Raw genomic sequence first — 21439 nt, forward strand, 5'->3', positions numbered from 1 at the left:
CTCTGTCGATTGATTGAGCATTGATATATTTGGCATGTTAAAATTAAGTGGCAAAAAAGCATTTTTTCTTTGTAGATTGTTAATGCTACATTCAGTATTCGTACATGATTTTCGTACAGAGGCACTGTAAATTGCGTCGATTATAATATTCTCAAAAATATATGCTATATTGCATTCGCAAGAGTGTGACTTTCCTCGGTGCATGTAAAGAATGCAATGCTAAAATAAAAATAGTGATTACATATCCCACAGAAAATATTGCTTCTTGCAATAGTTTAATTACAGATTTTGATAAAAATGTTAAACATAATATAAGAAAAAAAATCAAACTGTCACCCATAAAGCGAATAGCAATACTAATAGGAGCCACGATCAAAGCTTTTACTGAACATAAGTCTACTAATGATTATCTTGTAGAATCGTTCAGGAAACTTGACGCTAATGAGACATCACCCGACGCCTTATATGTTCGCATCGACACAAGCCACTTCGTAAAAACGATATACAATATTCTGTAAGTGTATTTTGTATCTTAAAAACGTAAATGACTATGGAACTGCAAAACAAACAATCCTACTAATCCTACTTCCTACTAATATTATAAATGCGAAAGTTTGTGAGGATGCGTGTGAGTGTGTATGTTTGTTCCACTTTCACGCAAAAACTACAGAACGGATTTGGATGAAACGTTACAGTAATGTAGCTTATATATCAGAATAACACAAAGGCTACTTTTTATTAACCTACCACGCGAGCGGAGCCGTAGCTCTCAATAAATACGATAGTATTGGATCTCCATGGGATGAAGCTAAAACAAGGTTAAAAATATTTGGTAGAACCATGAATCACATCATCAGTTAATGTAACATCCACAATATTGGTCACTATCGGGCTCATTGTCGTCGTAATGCTCAATGGAAATGTTTTGATGATCTCAATAATTTTATAACCAAAACTCCGAATTCACTTATCGCTAATTGCATTATGTATGGACGAAAATAAAGAGGTACCTACTTCGTAACTTTGACGCGTTATTAAAATTCATGATTTATAATTTAATAACTATCCCTAAAATATATAAAAATATGTACCTAGATCAATCATTCATAATAATAATAAACTTAAGTAAACGAGAAACGGTTGTTTCATTTCTCAGGAACTATCCCACTGATCAAGTTTGTGTTACTATTTACTTGAGGTACTTCTTAGGTACAATTTTTTGGTGTAATCAGATTTTATGAGTAATGTTTAAATAATAAAATACTATAGAACACCCGCCATCTTTATGTCAATATGGCGGGTGTACCTTAATTTCGAAATAATTTCGTTCTGAAAGAGGTACAGATTTTTTAGAGCTAGGTACTAATTAGTACGTTATAGGTACATTTGTTTGGTAATTGGTATAATTTAATTCGCTATGGTACACACGCCATTTTGACTCTCATTTAACGGGTTATTTGATCGTTAGATATAAAACAGGTTAAGTCCTCATTATCATCGTCGTAAAGAGCTCTACGACGAAGATGTAGAACATTTGGACGCTACGAAATTTATCCTTCTGAGTATAAATTTATGAACATAAATTAATTTTATGTAATAAAAGATATAAAACTGTTTGTAAAGGCTATCTGGAGATTTAGTATAATATAAACAAAACACATCACGAGCTACAACAATTTGTATGCAAGTATATTAAATTGTAAATCTACTAGCACAAAATATATATTTGGATAAAAATATTAGGTTGCCTGCATAGTTTCCAAATGTTTTTCATTTCATTCATACTTGGAAAACATGCCGTATGTTCTGTGAAAGGTCACTATGATCAGCATCTCCTTCTCTCCCATACTAAGCGAGCGAGATTTAGTTAAATTGTAGGCGGAGCTATAAATCACGTGTAGAATCTACGAAAACACCCCATCCCCCGATACAACCCCTAACCACTGCATCATCTTTGTTATCCTGGTATCAGTGCGGGTAAAATCCCGATGCGGATGGAAAACAACTTCTCAGCTATTATTTACCGTACATTGCCCATTGCAGACACATAATTTAAAACGCTCTTACTAGATTTTTAACGAACTGCCATATAAAATTTATGTAGTTGATATAACAGTGTTCAGCGAGTCATTTGAACGTTCGATGCAAACCATTATTCTAAGTTTTAGTTAATTATCGCCTTCATAAACAGCTCTACGACGTAGCCCGTAGAACGTTTGAGTGCTACGAAATTTATTTCCTTCTGCGTATCAATTTAGATTTATAGATTTATTGAATATTACCAACACCATTAAAAATATTCAAAAAAATATTACTTGTTTTAGACACTGAGTATAGGTTTAGGGTATTATTATTTATTGTTGCTTTAATTTTCTAACATTTGGAAATTAAATGCGAAATGTATCGCTACGCGCCAAAAAATTCGACAGATACGTATATAGCCCGCATACTGTATTTCATTTCATTCATACTTGGACTAAACACTGTATGTTCTGCGAAAGGTCGCTATGATTCAACATCTTTTTTTTCCCCATAGCAAGCGAGCGAGATATTAGATAAATTGGAGGCGGAGCTAGAAATCGCGTATAAAATCTACGAGAGGTTCCCATCCCCCGATACCGGCCTTTAACCTCTTCGTTATCTTTGTTAACCTGGTATCAGTGCGGGTAAAATCCTGATGCGGATGGAAAACCACTTCTCTGCTCCTATTTACCGTATATTACACACTCTTTATAAGATATTTTAGATGGACTCATAGCCGCTTTATTCAATCATATTACACTCCATAAAAGCAGACAACATGATTACCAATTTATACATTTGTAATTACATTCCTAGCTAGTTTTTAACACACTGCAGAACTTGACCAGCTTTTGTTGTTGCAAAATTAATAAAGAAGCCGATCTCTTTATATGATATAATCATTATTATTTTTACTATGTTTTTAACAATAAGTTTAAGATGCCAACGATTAGAGTGCAAAATACAATAGTAAACTTTACGGTTCGCAACTTCAATAACAGATTTTGTTAGACCTCCCACACGGGTTGATTTGACCCGCGTGAACTTTGCGAGGACGAGCCATCACACACCAGGCGTTAATGGTCAGGAAGAGATGCTTATTTCTCACGAAGGTCAATCAATTCATTATATTATATTAAACTTATTCGATAGTAATAAGATTTTGAACCCTACATTTAGGTAAATGTGCTCTAAACGTCATTCCAAATGTGTTTCTAAGATTATGGATTAATGGATTTAGAGTGCAGGTTTTTCAAAGCAAACATTTTGAATCTCATGTGACTTTAGGCGACCAAACTTCATATTGTATGAATTTAGTTGAATGTATAAGTGATCGACCACTAGTATTATATTAAATAAGAACATCGAGGTAGAAGACAAACATGTGGACTGTTTATATGATATATCTTTAGTACGTCACCGATAAACAATCAGAAAATATAATTTTGAACCCTATCAACACGATCACTGTCTGCCGCGTAAAGGGTTTCATTATTTCGCAACTCTCTCGTAGCGGGGGTGTAGCTCAGCGGTAGAGCATCCGACCACGAGTCGGAAGACCTCGGTTCGAATCCGAGTGCCCCCCTGCCACTGAGGTGTAGTCTTTTTGAGTTTTTTTTATAATATGAGATTGTTTTTGCAATATTACACTAAATTTTATAGAATTGAGTTATTTTAGTTGAACATGTACACAAAATTCACATTTTTATTTTAAAGGTTTTACAAGAATATAAAAATTATACATAATATATATTTATATTTGTTAAAAAATTGGCCCTAAGTATAGTAAAAAAAAATTATCAGAGGAATCCTTATGACGGCAACATTTTATTATACATATTTCAGGTATAGGCAATAATCAACGCTCTCACTCTTCTTCATAGGTATATCCTAAATATGTGTTTGAAACTGAAACATACAATAAAATACTAAGAATAACAATTAATTCTAAAATAAAGGCGATCAAATCACGTATCCGCGGATAAAAACATTAATGCTGTATGGTCATGTACCAGAAAACTTTGTTTGACGTTGTGGATTCAAATTCAAGCAAAAGGATTACATTAATGGAATGAGTTTTGAAGGATAAGGTTTGTTGCCAAAAGATATGCCATATGTTATAGCTTGACCAGTAAGCACATCTACAATATCATTACCCGAAACCCTTATTTGAGAAGCAATATTCTGGTCTGGTATAATACAGGATTATAAAAAGTTCTTAAATCAGAATGAGTCTTGGCTCGAATAATTATCATAGTATTTTAATATCCATTAAATTGCAGCTTTGCTAAAATGATGCGGTTCCTTGGCTCGAAGGCCTCGAACTATGTCAGAAGGCATCCATTTATCATCGCTATGTCTGCCGAGTAATCTATTCCTTGTTCGTGAAGTAAAGCGCATAGTGTGAAAAATATTGCGTGGTATCCGCATCGGTATTTTACCCGCACGAATACCAAGGCAACATAACTCTGGTAGAGTTGGTAAGGGAGGATGGGGTGTTGGCGGCCATTACTGTAGGACAAGTTCCCACACGGCAACCAGTGCTACGCAAACTATTTGTTATAGGAAATAATAACGTCACGTGCCTCGTTGAAGCTTGCAATACGTATTTAGATTGTTGTGTTTTTAAATCTTTAAGTATTTTTATAAGAAAATACAATACGATATGTATTTATATAGAGATATATAGTCTTTTTTATTATTATAAACTATACTTTAATATTAAATACACTCTTAATATATATTATAAAAAAATAATTTATTTCATTTGTTAACCTTATGTTTAAATTAGCACGAATTCAACTTTAAGACCACGCAGTTTGCTGCTAATTGGTCGTTAGATCACAATCTGGCTTACTCTACAAATAATACGGGCAAGCTCCGCCTCTAACGTCTATGTGATGTCCTCCTCTCTTGTACAAGATAGACAGAGAAGGTAGTAAGTAGCTCTGTCTCCACTTACGTGCTTGTAAAGCATCGATGCACGAATGGAATAAAAAACACTTTAATTCTATACTTACGACACGTAAATATTTCATGCGAGGTTTTCTTGAGCCTTATATCCTAACAAATACAGACTTGCAGAATAATATGATACACACCAATACCATAGATGACACCCCGTTTAGATACATCTGACCTGTAAATAGTATTTAATTCAAAAAAAATAAACTTGTTAAAATATCTTTCAGCTGACAACCGGCTATGTTGACAATGCAAAGATTGTTTAAAAAAAGCAGCAGAATCCAAACTTATCGACATCAATATTGACATAATACATAATATGATAAACTACGCAACACAAACTTCCTCTTCTAAAACATTATTGTCGACAGTTGTCAGCTAACCTTATCACCAATAGTATAATTTAAGATTAAAGTACTAGATAATATTTTAAGAAAATTAAAATTAAATTCACAATTTTTTAATTCCGAGACGAGGTATAAGACTCAAGAAAGGCATAAATTAATGTTATTTTATTAATTTAAAACTATTACATGGCGTTAATTTACATCTCGGATAACAATCAGAGATGATATATTTGAACAAATCGTACCAAAAGCGGTCACCGTGTACCGCGTAAAGGGTTTCATTATTTCGCAACTCTCTCGTATAGGGGGTGTAGCTCAGCGGTAGAGCATCCGACCACGAGTCGGAAGACCTCGGTTCAAATCCGAGTGCCCTAGTTCATTATCAGTTTTATCATTTTTGAGTTTTTATAAAATATTTTAAGATTGTTTTTGCAATATTTCTCTAAATTTTATTGAATTATCTCAGTTTAACAATATTTCACAGAGATTCCTTAATTTTGATATTTTAAAGGTTTTACAAGAGTATACAAAAAATCGGCCATAAGGTATGAGTTAAATAAAAAAAACAATTGTTTATGAGAGCAAGCCTTATGACGGCCAAATTTTATTAATTTATTTCAGGTATAGACAATAATCAACGCTCTCACTTGTCTTCATAGGTAAATCCTAAATGTGTGTTTAAAGCTCAAACGTACTGTAAAATACAAGTAATTAATTGTTTCATTACAGATCATATATTTTTTACTGTAAATTCAACAAGATTTGTTAAATTTCGAGACGACGAGGTAGAAGACAGGCATGTTTTTGTTTTAATTAAATAATATTATTAATTTTAAAATATTTGTTTTAATTTTACATCTTGGATAGCAATCAGAGAATATAATTATGAATGAGCCCTATCAAAACGATCACTGTCTGCCGCGTAAAGGGTTCCTTATTTCGCATGACATTCGTAGCGGGGGTGTAGCTCAGCGGTAGAGCAACCGACCACGAGTCGGAAGACCTCGGTTCGAATCCGAGTGCCCCCATCCTCGAGGGCATCGTCCTTTTTAATATATTTTAAGATTGTTTTTGCAATATTACTTTTAGTTTGATATACAGTTACACTAGCAGGTATGCCACGAGTCATGTAGTTGATGGCGTTTCTCAGAATTAATAACTGGTGCTTTATTAATGATTGTGCCTGTGAGGTTTCAATAAATTCGACGCAAAACATTTATTTTTAAAGCTACCAATGTATTTAATTACTCAGGTATTAAGCTAACCAACAGAAAAGTAACTAGTTAGAAACTTTTTTGTGACTCCATCAATGATGCTGCTAAATATACACTTGTCAAAATCTAAGTAAATACAGCTATTTTTTTGTATACAATAATTAACTTCTTAATAGACAGTTTTACAGTAAATCAAATGAAAGAAAAGCCGAAACGAGAAATAAATGGCTCAGGAAAAACACTCATGGAAAACGCAAACAATATTAAACATAAAGTGCAGATACATTAAACATTTTATTGTTTCTACCAAAAATATGCGAGCTACGTCACGTTGGTCTATATTTTACTGTGTCGTTTTATGTTCTCCTAGTAGTTCCACCCTGTTCCACTGGCTTCTTTCAGTCCGGCACAGGCTTCTAACAATCGATTTTTACCATCGTGGGCTCTTTCGTTTTATGCGATCCTGGTAGAGGTTACGGGAATGACAGAAGCCTGTGAAAGAAGCCTCACGTAATGTCCTCTCATAGCATTTAAAGTTGAATTACCAAGAAAGTTGTATGCTTGTAAAAATTAAATATTTTAACGAAATATATTAAATAACTTTACAAGGTCAGATATTTAATGACGTGTATATATTTTAATTAATAGAGCAGTGATAGCCGAGTGGTATAAGTTGACACCTCCCACGCAAGTGGTAGCAGGTTCGAACCCGAGGCAACACACCAATGACTTTTCGAAGTTATGTGTGTATTAGAAATAATTATCACATGCTCCAACGGTGAAGGAAAACATCGTGAGGAAACCTTGCATGCCTAAAATTTGTTTAATACATTTATTGAGGGCATGCAAAGTCCCCAACCCGCATTTGGCCAGCGTGGTGGACTAAAGGCCTAAACCCTCCCTCGTTACGGGAGGAGACCCTTGCCCAGAAGTGGGACAGTAATGGGTTAAATTTATTTTATATATTTTAATATGTATATTTAAGTTATGAAAATCATGGTGCTTATGAATAACAAACAGCTCATCGTTTTTAATATCCTTTTTATTCGGTAACATAATTTCCTTTGATCTACCCACTAATTATAAACAGGCCTTTCACTTTTAATTCTGGCCGAAATCCTTGGTGTGCGTTCGCGCAGCGGAATGTTGTTGAATTTAAAGATATTAATTATGCAGATATTTAGTGTATGACGTCGTATAATTGTGTATGGTAAAAAAAAAATTGTGTACGCAGCCATTGTGGAGAAATTCACCAAAAACTGATTCCGCTGGGCGAACGTTGTCCTGGCGGAACTTATTTTAATCCATAGACTTTAGAAGAAAAGAGGTGTGTCCAAAAATTAGTGTGTATTTGTGTGTAATTGTGTATGTATGAATAAAATGAGTGCATGCATAAACTTCGGAGAAATTCAAGTTTCCGCTACGCGAACGTTTGGCCATTAGCTAGTTTTCATATAAAGCGCTTACATAGAGAGCTGTAGATTTTTACATACGTTGTTTTGAATTTGTTTATATTTGTTTAAAAAACAGATTTAGAAAAAATAGTAGGGTTTAAAAGATAAAAATATAAACGTAAAATACACTTAATAGGTCTTAGTTCTTAAAGTATGCACTTTGGGGTCTAGATTTTCACGTTTATACAAACCTTGTAAGTATCTGAAACATGTTGCCAAGTATCAATGATGTTCCGTTAGTAATTAAAGAGTTAAAGGACAATTTTACCATGAATAGATCACTGTTTACAAAACAGTCAAATATCACGACGTTCTAAAGGAATTGCATGGTAAAATGTATGCCAAAAATTAGTTTATTCATTCAACTATTCACATGCAAAATTTCATGTCATTAAATTTAGTAATTCAAGAAATCAATTAAAATACTGACGAAGCATCGAAAACCTACATAACCCGACCAAGTTCGGATAGCTACAAAAAAGCGTCCATGCAATATATTTAGGTAACATCCCAAAATTTACCGTATAATACCGGTATTGAATTGGTATAGGTGATAACACAGTTGTTGTTTCGATATAATTTAAAGGTCATTTATTTTTGTACACCAAATTGTTGTTCAATTGTTCTGATTTTTCAGCTCCAGAATTGACTGGAATAATTCCGGAGTTCCGATAGGTATTCACATTTTTTAAAAGTTAATATTTTGATTTAATTATATTCTTGTGAACGCACGTAATTTAACGTCTGTGGAATATTCCACAAACTGCTAGTCGAACAGGACGCGCGCGGCTTCCCGCTTGAAACGGTACTTCCATCCTTGAAGAAAAGAGAGGGCAATAATATGTAATATACTTAATAAAAAAATTTTTTGTACACGGATATTTAAATAGAAAAGTACTTGTTAATTGAAGATTTGTTTTTATCGTAGATAGTTGGGTTATTATTAAAAAAATATTTTTAATTCAAGAAATGCAATTGTTTTATTTTTTCCTAACGCTTGTGTACGGAACTGTACCATATTAGTAAATACTATATTGGAAGGTTAAGAACGTCTCTTAGATATATGGCTGGGCCGCTTTTTTGTAGCTATCCGAACTTGGTCGGGTTATGTAGGTTTTCGATGCTTCGTCAGTATTTTAATTGATTTCTTTAATTACTAAATTTAATGACATGAAATTTTGCATGTGAATAGTTGAATGAATAAACTAATTTTTGGCATACATTTTACCATGCAATTCCTTTAGAACGTCGTGATATTTGACTGTTTTGTAAACAGTGATCTATTCATGGTAAAATTGTCCTTTAACTCTTTAATTACTAACGGAACATCATTGATACTTGGCAACATGTTTCAGATACTTACAAGGTTTGTATAAACGTGAAAATCTAGACCCCAAAGTGCATACTTTAAGAACTAAGACCTATTAAGTGTATTTTACGTTTATATTTTTATCTTTTAAGCCCTACGATTTTTTCTAAATCTGTTTTTTAAACAAATATAAACAAATTCAAAACAACGTATGTAAAAATCTACAGCTCTCTATGTAAGCGCTTTATATGAAAACTAGCTAATGGCCAAACGTTCGCGTAGCGGAAACTTGAATTTCTCCGAAGTTTATGCATGCACTCATTTTATTCATACATACACAATTACACACAAATACACACTAATTTTTGGACACACCTCTTTTCTTCTAAAGTCTATGGATTAAAATAAGTTCCGCCAGGACAACGTTCGCCCAGCGGAATCAGTTTTTGGTGAATTTCTCCACAATGGCTGCGTACACAATTTTTTTTTTACCATACACAATTATACGACGTCATACACTAAATATCTGCATAATTAATATCTTTAAATTCAACAACATTCCGCTGCGCGAACGCACACAAATCCTTGACGTGTTACGCAAAAAAATCTTTTTAACGAATAATGTATCTTGCCTAGGTCAAAAGCAGATGGCGCTGATTGTCTTATGTCCGAACAGCGTTAACTTCGCAAGCACGAACCATCAAGCACTAGGAATTAATAGCTGATAAGAGGTGTTTAGCTCGCATGGAAGTAAATATCTCTCACCCTCTAGCACACTAGTTTTCTAGAACCTTCTCTGTCTCACATAGGATCCGCCCTCGCAGAGGAAATACGCCCCGCGACACTGACCTTCGAATATGTCAACCCAAATGGTGGGAAAAGTTAGATATATGATAATACTGCACTTAATATTTAAATAAACTCAAATCGTGCTATTTACGCAGCTCTAGAAAGTGAGTATTAGTTCCATGTCTTAACTATCTGTTAAACTACTTCGTTAATTATAATTCGTCGTTAATTATATCAAATTGTATTATCTGTAATTATTTATTTATATCTATGGAGAAATCGATAAAGACTAAGTATTTTATGTAGTGGCAACATTTACCTCCTACATATTTTCTGCGTTTTTATAATAAAAATACTTTTTTTAAATTTATTACGATGACGCTTATGTGTATGTAAAGTTCATAATTTTATTTATTAAAGTTAATGGAATTTTGTAATTTCTCTCAAAAGTAGTGTCCACAATGGGCCAGAAATATAATTGACTAGCTGACCCGCGCAACTTCGCTTGCGTCACATCGGAGAGAATCTATGCCTACGAACTATACTAATATTATAAAGCTAAAGAGTTTGTTTGTTTGAACGCGTTAATCTCAGAAACTACTGGTCCGATTTGAAAAGTCCATTTATCGAGGAAGGCTATAGGTATTATTTCGATCAATAGGAGCGGAGTAGCAACGAAAAATGTTACAAAAACGGGGAAAATTTTGACCCATTCTCTCTTATGTGACGCAAGCGAAGTTGCGCGGGTCAGCTAGTGGGTCATATTTTTGCCCGTTTTTGTAACATTTTTCACTCTGCTCCTATTGGTCGTAGCGTAATGATATATAGCCTATAGCCTTCCTCGATAAATGGACTATCTAACATTGAAATAATTTTTCAAATCGGACCCGTAGTTCCTGAGATTAGCGCGTTCAAATAAACAAACAATCAAACAAACTTACAAACTCTTCAGCTTTATAATATTAGTATAGATAATGTTAGCCAAAATTAAATTTCGACTTAGCTATATTTAAGTTCAACCTCTAATACACAAGTGGCCTCGCAGAGTTTCGACCATTGTGATTATTCTGAATCAAAATTATCGTTACATTATAACTTTTTAGAATTTTTGAGTAACATAATTAAAGATATATTCTCGTTCACATAGGCCTAATAAGTTTTCTTTATTAACTATTCTTGTAATTAGTGCTGCCAAGTTTTTGTACGTTCTCTATAGCCAGTTATTAATTGCTCGACGTAGACCAACGTCAACCAAGATGTTATTAATACTCTGATACAACAAGTAATATTATACAAATAAATGCCTAATTAAATGTTATGTTAATATTCGAAGTCGAGGGAATAAATTTAGTTCGCTACGTAAATAACAGATGTCTCTGATTGCTATTGCTCTCAGAGGCCTTAACTTCGCCAGCACGGGCCATCTAGTACTAGGAATTTAAAGCTTACAAGAGGTGTTCAGTTCACACGAAGGTCGTACAATACACCCTTCTGTATTCCATCCTTTTCTGGTGTTTTCTCATTCACACTCGTGAATTTTAAAGGATCCTCCCCTGAATCCGGACACACCTCTTGACCTTGAACTACATAAATGTTGTTTTATAGTTTACATTCATTATTTATGAGTTAAAAATCTCCGCGGTATAAGATGTATTATTAATTACTTAAAAAAACGAGTAACCGACAATATTTAAAAAAAAATATGTGTAAAGATTATTATGTAGTGCAGCTATGCCATTGTCACGAGGGTCTACGACGTAGCCGTAGCATGAGTCTACGGCTGTGTGCTACGAGGTGTATTTCGCTAGTCGTCTTTATACGACGAAATTAAAAAACAAAACTAAACTGAAAGTGGGCCGGCCACGTTTTTTCATGCATACATTCTGGAAGACGGGTAAAGCTACTCACGAACTAGACATCACACGCCGGATATCTCTGTCGAGGCCGACCAACACGCGGATGGCGCAATGATTTAGCGGCAGCTGGATTTATAAAGAAAAGGACAAGGCCTTTGCCCTGGATAACAAATTATTATTGGGCCGGCTAAAATACAAAGGCTTTGTGGGTAATCGGGCGGCAAGACAAGGGTTTGGTAAATGACAAAATAGTCCGCCACATGAGTAGCACTCGCTTATACAATCACTAAATTTTAAGAGACTTTATAACTCTAAGTTAAAAGGGTTGTACTGATCTAAATTAATTAACATTCCACCTGAACACGTTGCGTACGCCGCAACGATTACCCACTTTTACTTATAGCCGCCTCCGCGTAGCTCGGTGTTATGTCGTCTGTCAACGGGCAATAAGACAGTTTAAACATCAACAAAAAGGTTGGAACCACCAATGAAATCTTTTCACGGAGTCGAATTTGGGGATAGTAAAAGTTTGCCAGGTAGATGGCGCTCATTGTCGCCTTCAACGTCAACTGTTAACTTCGCAAGCATGGGCCATCATGCACTAGGAATTGATAACGCGCAGGAGATGTTTATTTCCTACGCTGGTCTATCAATACCTCACACCCTCCAGCACTCTGTCTGTCATTAAAGTTCTCTCTTTCGCACTCGTTGTTGTGAAAGGATCCGCCCCTCGACCTTGAACTTCGAACATTGACCCAAAAAGCGGGGAATGCCATTGATAACGTTTTAAGAAACTACGTTCTCATTAGTACGGTAACTGATTTTCCCTGTCTAAGGTCCGTACAAGATGGAAAAAATGAACGGGCCATGGAGTCATTACTTTAAATATTGAAAATAATGAAGAAAATGAGGAGGGAGAATAAATTAAGAGATTTTTGATAAACGTTTTAAAGGAACTCTGTCACTTCTAAAATATGTCAAACTGTTTCGATCCGAAAAAAATATTTTGAATTTGTGTTGGCTTAAATGTTACATGTCCGACAAGTACTATAATATTTTTGAGGGAGGTGTTCACGAAACGCTTTACGGAAACGCCCACTATAGTTCCTCTTATGGTTTCTGCATACGAATAAATATAAACAAAATCATGGCTAAAACATGCATCCCTTTCGAAAACTATATACACACATACAATATGTTTAGAAACACTTCATTTGCAAGGATCGTTTACAGCACTTTGTGTCATAAATCAAAAGAACTACGATTTTAAAATTCAGAAAACCGTCTTTACTGGAACTGTTGCCAATAGTTTCAGCAAAATCATTCGTTTATTGCATACGATTTTAGTCTGTATGCCTATTATTTTAAGGGTGAAGATACCTCGAGTATTTCTGACGCTGTTGCAATGCCCGTTCGCTCTCGCATTCGAAACAAGCTCCTGTAAGTTATCGGTTCCTGGTGTTCAAATATCGTGTTTTTTTCGTCAACATTTAGCAGCACAATTATTTAATGAAATGACTATTGTAAAGAAACAACATGTTTCTAACTGGTTTTAACGTTTATCTGATACATATTTAATATTTTATCATAGTTTTAGGTTTGTTGAAAAGTTGGTATTTTTCGAAACTTTGACTCACATTTTTGTTTGGTGGTAATATTGAGGTAACATTAAGAGAGAGTTTGCTATCAAACCGTTATTCACTCGACAATGACGTAATGTTACATACAGGAATATATATACAGGGTCTTTCAAGAACAGGCGTGACACGAAAAGTTGTAATTAAAAACGGATGATATATAATTATGCTATTTAAAATTACTTATAGAAACAAAAAAAGATACCAATAAATTAAAGAATTAAAGTGAGTTTCTTATCTTATTACCAAAATTTATAGTAACTTTGTATTGTCGGTTTGTTGTTAATATTGTTTTGACGATTTTTTTTGTTGAGAATGCCGTTGTTTTAAGGATATTGGTATATGAAGCCTAGCTTTAGTTTTACTCCTCACAGAGACCTCTCTTATTTTAGGATCTATTAAATTAAACAAGTAAAACGAATTTGTTCAGATAATGGTGTAAACCTAAATCACTATCATCATCAATTAATTCATCGAATTTTATCATCAGAATGGGTAATTAAAAATTCTTAGTCGCCAATGATGGCCAAATCGCAAGTGCTTTCTCAATATTTTTTTTCTTCTACTTTATCATTTTGTAGACAAATGATTATAAAACGCATTAAGGGTTAAAAGAGCTAGGCCGGATACTACTGTTTTAGCCCTGATCCCTGTGTATGTTGTAAAATGAATTTAGTAGCAAGATTGTCGTCGAACGGGAGCTCAATGAAACTTACGCATAATCTATTTAATTGTAGAGGTTAAAATCGATTCATTTTTTCAGTCAGACCCTTAAAAAAAAAGATTTGAATTTGTGTTTGATTTCCAATTATATATTGAATTCAACTATTGTTTATGTTACTGTATATTTGCTGGGAGGTGTTTACGAAGTAACGGAAACGCCCACTGCGGTTCCGTGCCTGTTCTCTACATTCGAACAAACATTGACAAAACCATGGCTAAAATGTACATTTTTATCTCACTTTGTTCACAATCATGCACGATATTAGGTAACACTTCCTTAACATGCAGCATTTATAGCACAGTGTGTCACAAATCAGAAGAAAAACTATTTTGAAATTGAGAAAACCACTTTTACAGGACCTTTTGCTAATAGTTTCTAGCAAATCGAAAGTTTATAGCGGACGATTTTAGTCTGTATGTTTATTGCAAGAAGGGTGAATATATCCTGAGTATTACTGACGCTGTTGCAGTGGCTGTTCTCTCTCGAATTGGGGAGAAGCTCCTGTACGTTATCCGTTCCTGGTATACAAATATCGTATTTTCTTCGACACCAGCATCGAGCACTACAATCAACAAACATTAACAGAAGCAGAGAATAAAAATGTTTAATTGGAAATTTATAGTCGGGTGTTTTAGTTATGCTCAAGGTAATTATCTAAATTATCCTACAGGAGGGGAACCAAATTGTCCCATTTTTCCAGCTTAAACGTGTTAGTTTTGATAACCATCTTTTAATCAATTGTATTCGGTGTTATGCAGCGTCATTGATGAAGTCACACAAGAGTTTCTAACTAGTTACACATATTTAGGATATACCAATGAAGAAGAGTGAGAGTGTTGATTATTGCCTATACCTGAAATATGTATAATAAAATATGGCCGTCATAAGGCTTGCTCTCATAAACAATTGTTTTTTACCAAACTCATACATTATGGCAGATTTTTTGTTTTACAAAAATATACAATAATATATATTCTTGTAAAACCTCTAAAATAAAAAAAAAGGAATCTCTGTGTAATATGTGTCACTAAAATAATTCTATTATAAGTGTAATATTGCAAAAACATTCCTATAATATAAAAAACTCAAAAAGATGATGCCTCGGACGGACTGAGGGCACTCGGATTCGAACCGAGGTCTTCCGACTCGTGGTCGGATGCTCTACCGCTGAGCTACACCCCCGCTACGAGACTCATGCGAAATAATGAAACCCTTTACGCGGCAGACAGTGATCGTGTTGATAGGGTTCAGAATTATATTTTCTGATTGTTTATCGGTGACGTACTAAAGATATATCATTATAAACAGTCCACATGTTTGTCTTCTACCTCGAGGTTCTTCTCACTGTTTATTCAGTTCTAAATAAAATTAACGAAACTTAAATTCATATTACGTTAAATAATATGGTAACTGCCTCATTCCTTCAATGTTTATTCCACTGCTTACCACTACTACTGCTATTGATCTTTTTAATGTATATTGGATTATTCTCAATTGTAGTCCGAAGTTTGGTACTGTGCCCGTAAGTATATTTTAATAACGAGCTTGAGATGAGCTGTTTAGTACTGGTTTAGCGGCGGCCTACAGTGTAGTTGAAGTCGCACCGATTCGAAATACTAGGAGATAATAAAATGTAGGATGCGTTTATTCACGTTCAACCACTTGTTGCTTCGTCTATGTGTGTTTCAATTACATTCCCGTCACTGGACGATAGGAATGTACAACAATCGATACACTCATCATCAAAATATAAGACTCAAGGACAAGGGTAGTAAAGCAGGAAATTATAAGATGTTATGATTTAGACACCCAAATACTTTTTATATCCATTTATTATTTTAATAATTAATTAAAATCTAACTGTACTCTTATAGAAAAAAAACAAAGTTTGCAAAACTAAAATAAATCTTTATCAAATGTGTTGGTTTCATATGAAAAAATAATCGAAACTAGTTCAAATTCCCCCGTTCAATGTTACCCAAATGATTCAAAGTTACCCAAGTTAACAGTATATATTTATTTTTAAATATGTTTTATGACAATAGACGTTGGCAAAACACATGAATGACGACAAAACAACATAACTAGAAACTAACTAAAAAATTATCACAATAAATGGAAAAAAAATATACTTCTTACTTAAAAAAAATCGAACTAACGCAATCTTTTCTAATAATAATGAGATTTTTTTTTTAATTTAGTGGGTGTCATCGTACCCTCATAGAGTAGGCTCATTTGATTAGAGTACTGAGTATCAAATAATATTTTGCATCTCCTTCCTGCTGCACTGAATAATGAATTATATATGCGCGTGTCTTGATAGGATTCTTTGTTTAATTTTTACACAAATCGTATGAATGTTGGTTTATGTGGCATCCGTATACTTAATCGCCTGCGCCAACCTTCTCTTCCATTGTTACTACGATGTCTATCGTTTACACAACTTAACTTTGCATCGTTCAATACCAGCCATTATTTTCTCATGTAACTTATAAACTTTTTCATTTTTTTCTGAATCTGGAGCTAAATTTACTATAGACTCAAACAAGGTTCAATTTTGTCCTGTGGTAATAGAGGAAGAGTAGCACATAATTTTACAATATCACAGCCATCTCTAGTCAGACAAGCTTGTAAGCTTTTCTCCATACTGCACTTTTGCAATTTTGAAAACCTCTTTTAAAGCCCTTCTCCCATTACGATACGCCCGCGCGACTCTAGTCTCGGAGACTAGTCGCCACGAAGTATCTCACATACATTTGTATGGAGACTCTCACATTACGATACTGGTATTCTACGCGTTCGTGACTAGTCTCGCGATACCCGCCGTGTTGGTCGCTTGTGCGTCGCGTCTCGCGCGTTTCGTCATGTATAGATGGTTTTAATAATGTAACAAGATGCAAGTAGGACTCTTTAGACATTCGGTAAAAAGATAAAAATTTCTTATCATCGTGTTGTAGTTCTTGTGCGGCTACAAAAACTCTACAATTTATGTTTCTTGCAATATATGGATGAAACCAGTATTTTCTACTCTTGCGTTGACGTCTTCTATTTCTATAGAACAAAAAAACTGCAAGAGCTTCATCGTCACTGGAGTCGCTCGACATAACGTCAGTCTACAAAAAACGAGTTTGCACAAATGATGAATTTAGTAACTTTTAAGTTGCATAATATGCGAGCATCGGGTAGCAAACATGTATCCAACTAGTATTATACTCGAGTATCGTACCCTACAAGTATCGTAATGGGAGAAGGGCCTAACGCGTTTATTTGGGCGTTCTCGTAGTCACATTTGTATTTTTCTATTGTAATATCCATTTTGTCACGTAAAAGGATAAATAGTCTTTTAAACAACAACCTGTAACATAATTAACGCACATCCTGAAATTAGTTAGTTCAGAATTGGTAGCTGAATCCATGCCATAGACATTTAAAAAAAAGTTTCATGAGAATCGGTCAAGCCGTTTCGGAGGAGTACGGTAACGAAAACTGTGACGCGAGAATTTTATATATTACATCAAACGCATCTAGTGGCCAATATGTAAAAGTATTAATACAAGAGGTTTTTATCCAAGGCACTTTGAACACAACAGTATTAGACTTTTGCAAACCAGTCATTGTGATGAATAAGGCATTCCGAATTTCAGGCATTATGGGAAAAAAGGTTTTGAAAATTGTACTTAATGGCAACAGGATATTTAGAGGTTACGTTCTTATGAACCAAAGGGAAAAGTTTCTAACTCGTTACCTTTCTGTTGGTTAGCTAATATCTGAATAATTAAATACTTTAAAAGCTTTAAAACAAATTTGTTTTACGACGAATTTATTGAAACCTCACAAGCACAATCATTAATAAAGCACCAGTTATAATTCTGAGAAACGCCATCAACTACATGACTCAATGGCATACCTGCTAGTGTAACTGTTTCTTCTATCTGTGTACGAATTTCAACTTGATTTTTATCAAACTAAAAGTAATATTGCAAAAACAATCTTAAAATATATTATAAAAACTCAAAAATGATAAAACTGATAATGAACTAGGGCACTCGGATTCGAACCGAGGTCTTCCGACTCGTGGTCGGTTGCTCTACCGCTGAGCTACACCCCCGCTACGAATGTCATGCGAAATAATGAAACCCTTTACGCGGCAGACAGTGATCGTTTTGATAGGGCTCATTCACAATTATATTCTCTGATTGCTATCCAAGATGTAAAATTAAAACAAATATTTTAAAATTAATAATATTATTTTATTAAAACAAAAACATGCCTGTCTTCTACCTCGTCGTCTCGAAATTTAACAAATCTTGTTGAATTGAATTTACAGTAAAAAATATATGATCTGTAATTAAACAATTAATTACTTGTATTTTACAGTACGTTTGAGCTTTAAACACACATTTAGGATTTACCTATGAAGACAAGTGAGAGCGTTGATTATTGTCTATACCTGAAATAAATTAATAAAATTTGGCCGTCATAAGGCTTGCTCTCATAAACAATAGTTTTTTTATCTAACTCATACCTTATGGCCGATTTTTTGTATACTCTTGTAAAACCTTTAAAATATCAAAATTAAGGAATCTCTGTGAAATATTGTTAAACTGAGATAATTCAATTAAATTTAGAGAAATATTGCAAAAACAATCTTAAAATATATAATAAAAACTCAAAAATACAGCGCAGCAGAGCCTGGGGGCACTCGGATTCGAACCGAGGTCTTCCGACTCGTGGTCGGATGCTCTACCGCTGAGCTACACCCCCTATACGAGAGAGTCGCGAAATAATGAAACCCTTTACGCGGTACACGGTGACCGCTTTTGGTACGATTTGTTCAAATATATCATCTCTGATTGTTATCCGAGATGTAAATTAACGCCATGTAATAGTTTTAAATTAATAAAATAACATTAATTTATGCCTTTCTTGAGTCTTATACCTCGTCTCGGAATTAAAAAATTGTGAATTTAATTTTAAATTTCTTAAAATATTATCTAGTAGGTACTTTAATCTTAAATTATACTATTGGTGATAAGGTTAGCTGACAACTGTTGACAATAATGTTTTAGAAGAGGAAGTTTGTGTTGCGTAGTTTATCATATTATGTATTATGTCAATATTGATGTCGATAAGTTTGGATTCTGCTGCTTTTCTATGAATTTGCTACGTCGTCGTAGCACTTGAGTCTACGTGCTACGACGGAGAACAGTTGAATAAACAGATGAATGTTACTCAAACAATTGTTTGATCACCAGTGTGTTTTAATTTTAAATTCCATACAATAAAAATGCATACAAATAATAAGACACACACATACATGTGGTAGAATATGCGCTCTTTCACTTTTCGTATCATCTATGTACACCATATTTGAGTAAATAAATTATTTGATTTGATTTGATTTGCATAGTCAACATAGCCGGTTGTCAGCTGAAAGATATTTTAACAGATTTATTTTATATTGAATTAAATACTATTTACAGGTCAGATGTACCTAAACGGGGTGTCATCTATGGTATTGGTGTGTAGATATCATATTATTCTGCAAGTCTGTATTTGTTAGGATATAAGGCTCAAGAAAACCTCGCATGAAATATTTACGTGTCGTAAGTATAGAATTAAAGTGTTTTTTATTCCATTCGTGCATCGATGCTTTACAAGCACGTAAGTGGAGACAGAGCTACTTACTACCTTCTCTGTCTATCTTGTACAAGAGAGGAGGACATCACATAGACGTTGGAGGCGGAGCTCGCCCGTATTATTTGTAGAGTAAGCCAGATTGTGATCTAACGACCAATCAGCAGCAAACTGCGTGGTCTTAAAGTTGAATTCGTGCTAATTTAAACATAAGGTTAACAAATTAAATAAATTATTTTTTTATCATATATATTAAGCGTATATTTAATATTAAAGTATAGTTTGAAATAATAAAAAAGTCTCCATATAAATACATATCGTATTGTATTTTCTTATAAAAATACTTAAAGATTTAAAAACACAACAATCTAAATACGTATTGCAAGCTTCAACGAGGCACGTGACGTTATTATTTCCTATAACAAATAGTTTGCGTAGCACTGGTTGCCGTGTGGGAACTTGTCCTACAGTAATGGCCGCCAACACCCCACCCTCCCTTATCAACTCCACCAGAGTTATGTTGCCTTGGTATTCGTGCGGGTAAAATACCGATGCGGATACCACGCAATATTTTTCACACTATGCGCTTTACATCACGACTAAGGAATAGATTACGCGGCAGACAAAGCGATGATTTGTTTGAGGCCCTCTAGCCCCGGACCCACGTTATTTTAACAAAACTGCAATAAGGATATAAAATATTAGGTCGGGTAAAAAGTCTTTTTGCATTATACTATGTATGAGCTTGTAATAAAACAACTCTTTCTGATAGAACAACTTTCTGATAATCCTGAAATATAGACCTTTTTAAGGCAGCCATATCATTCCTTTTTTAATATTTTCTTATTCTATTTTTTAGTATAGTTAAGCGCAGTTTGGTTGATATACTTGTAACTATTAAAAGTTCGTTTCATTTGATTTTCATAAAATATATGTAAGTATTTAGGTAATAATATTGCAGATGCGCTTGCTTGTCAAGCTATAACATTTGGCATACCTTTTGGCAACAAACCTTTTCCTTCAAAACTCATTCCTGTTACTTGGACATTTAAGTCTACCAAAGGTCTCCTGTACAGCACCTTACGGCCAACCATATCTCGTTCGTAATTTTTCATGCTTTTTTTCGGGGATACATGATTTGATCGCCGTTATTTTGGAAGTAAATATTTTTCTGAGTATTTTATTGTATGTTTCAGTTACAAACACATATTTATTTATTTATATATACCTCTGAAGTAGAGTGAGCGCGTTGATTATTGCCTATACCTGAAATATGAATAATAAAATGTTGCCGTCATAAGGCTTCCTATGATAAACATTTTCTACTAATACTTAGGGCCGATTTTTTAACAATATAAATTTAAATTACGTCAAATTTTTATAATTTTGTAAAACCTTTAAAATTAAAATGTGATATTTGTGTACATGTTCAACTAAAATAACTCAATTTTATAAAATTAAGTGTATCTAATATTGCAAAAACAAT

The 21439-nt window shown here is 34.0% G+C and overlaps 1 protein-coding gene and 4 non-coding genes across 5 annotated transcripts in view; 3 read left to right on the plus strand and 2 right to left on the minus strand.

Moving 5' to 3' along the window:
* The window catches only part of Dhc1 (dynein axonemal heavy chain 1), a 167513-nt gene that overhangs the window by 130874 nt on the left and 15200 nt on the right, over positions 1–21439 (plus strand). The window lies entirely within an intron of this gene.
* On the plus strand, positions 3537–3607 carry TRNAR-ACG (transfer RNA arginine (anticodon ACG)). Its single transcript has one exon. It is a non-coding gene; the product is annotated as a tRNA-Arg (tRNA).
* Positions 6291–6361, plus strand: TRNAR-ACG (transfer RNA arginine (anticodon ACG)). Its single transcript has one exon. It is a non-coding gene; the product is annotated as a tRNA-Arg (tRNA).
* On the minus strand, positions 15428–15498 carry TRNAR-ACG (transfer RNA arginine (anticodon ACG)). Its single transcript has one exon. It is a non-coding gene; the product is annotated as a tRNA-Arg (tRNA).
* TRNAR-ACG (transfer RNA arginine (anticodon ACG)) lies at positions 19010–19080 on the minus strand. The gene has a single exon. It is a non-coding gene; the product is annotated as a tRNA-Arg (tRNA).

The sequence above is a fragment of the Anticarsia gemmatalis genome, chromosome Z, assembly GCF_050436995.1.
Source record: "Anticarsia gemmatalis isolate Benzon Research Colony breed Stoneville strain chromosome Z, ilAntGemm2 primary, whole genome shotgun sequence".
NCBI classification, from domain to species: Eukaryota; Metazoa; Arthropoda; class Insecta; order Lepidoptera; family Erebidae; genus Anticarsia; species Anticarsia gemmatalis.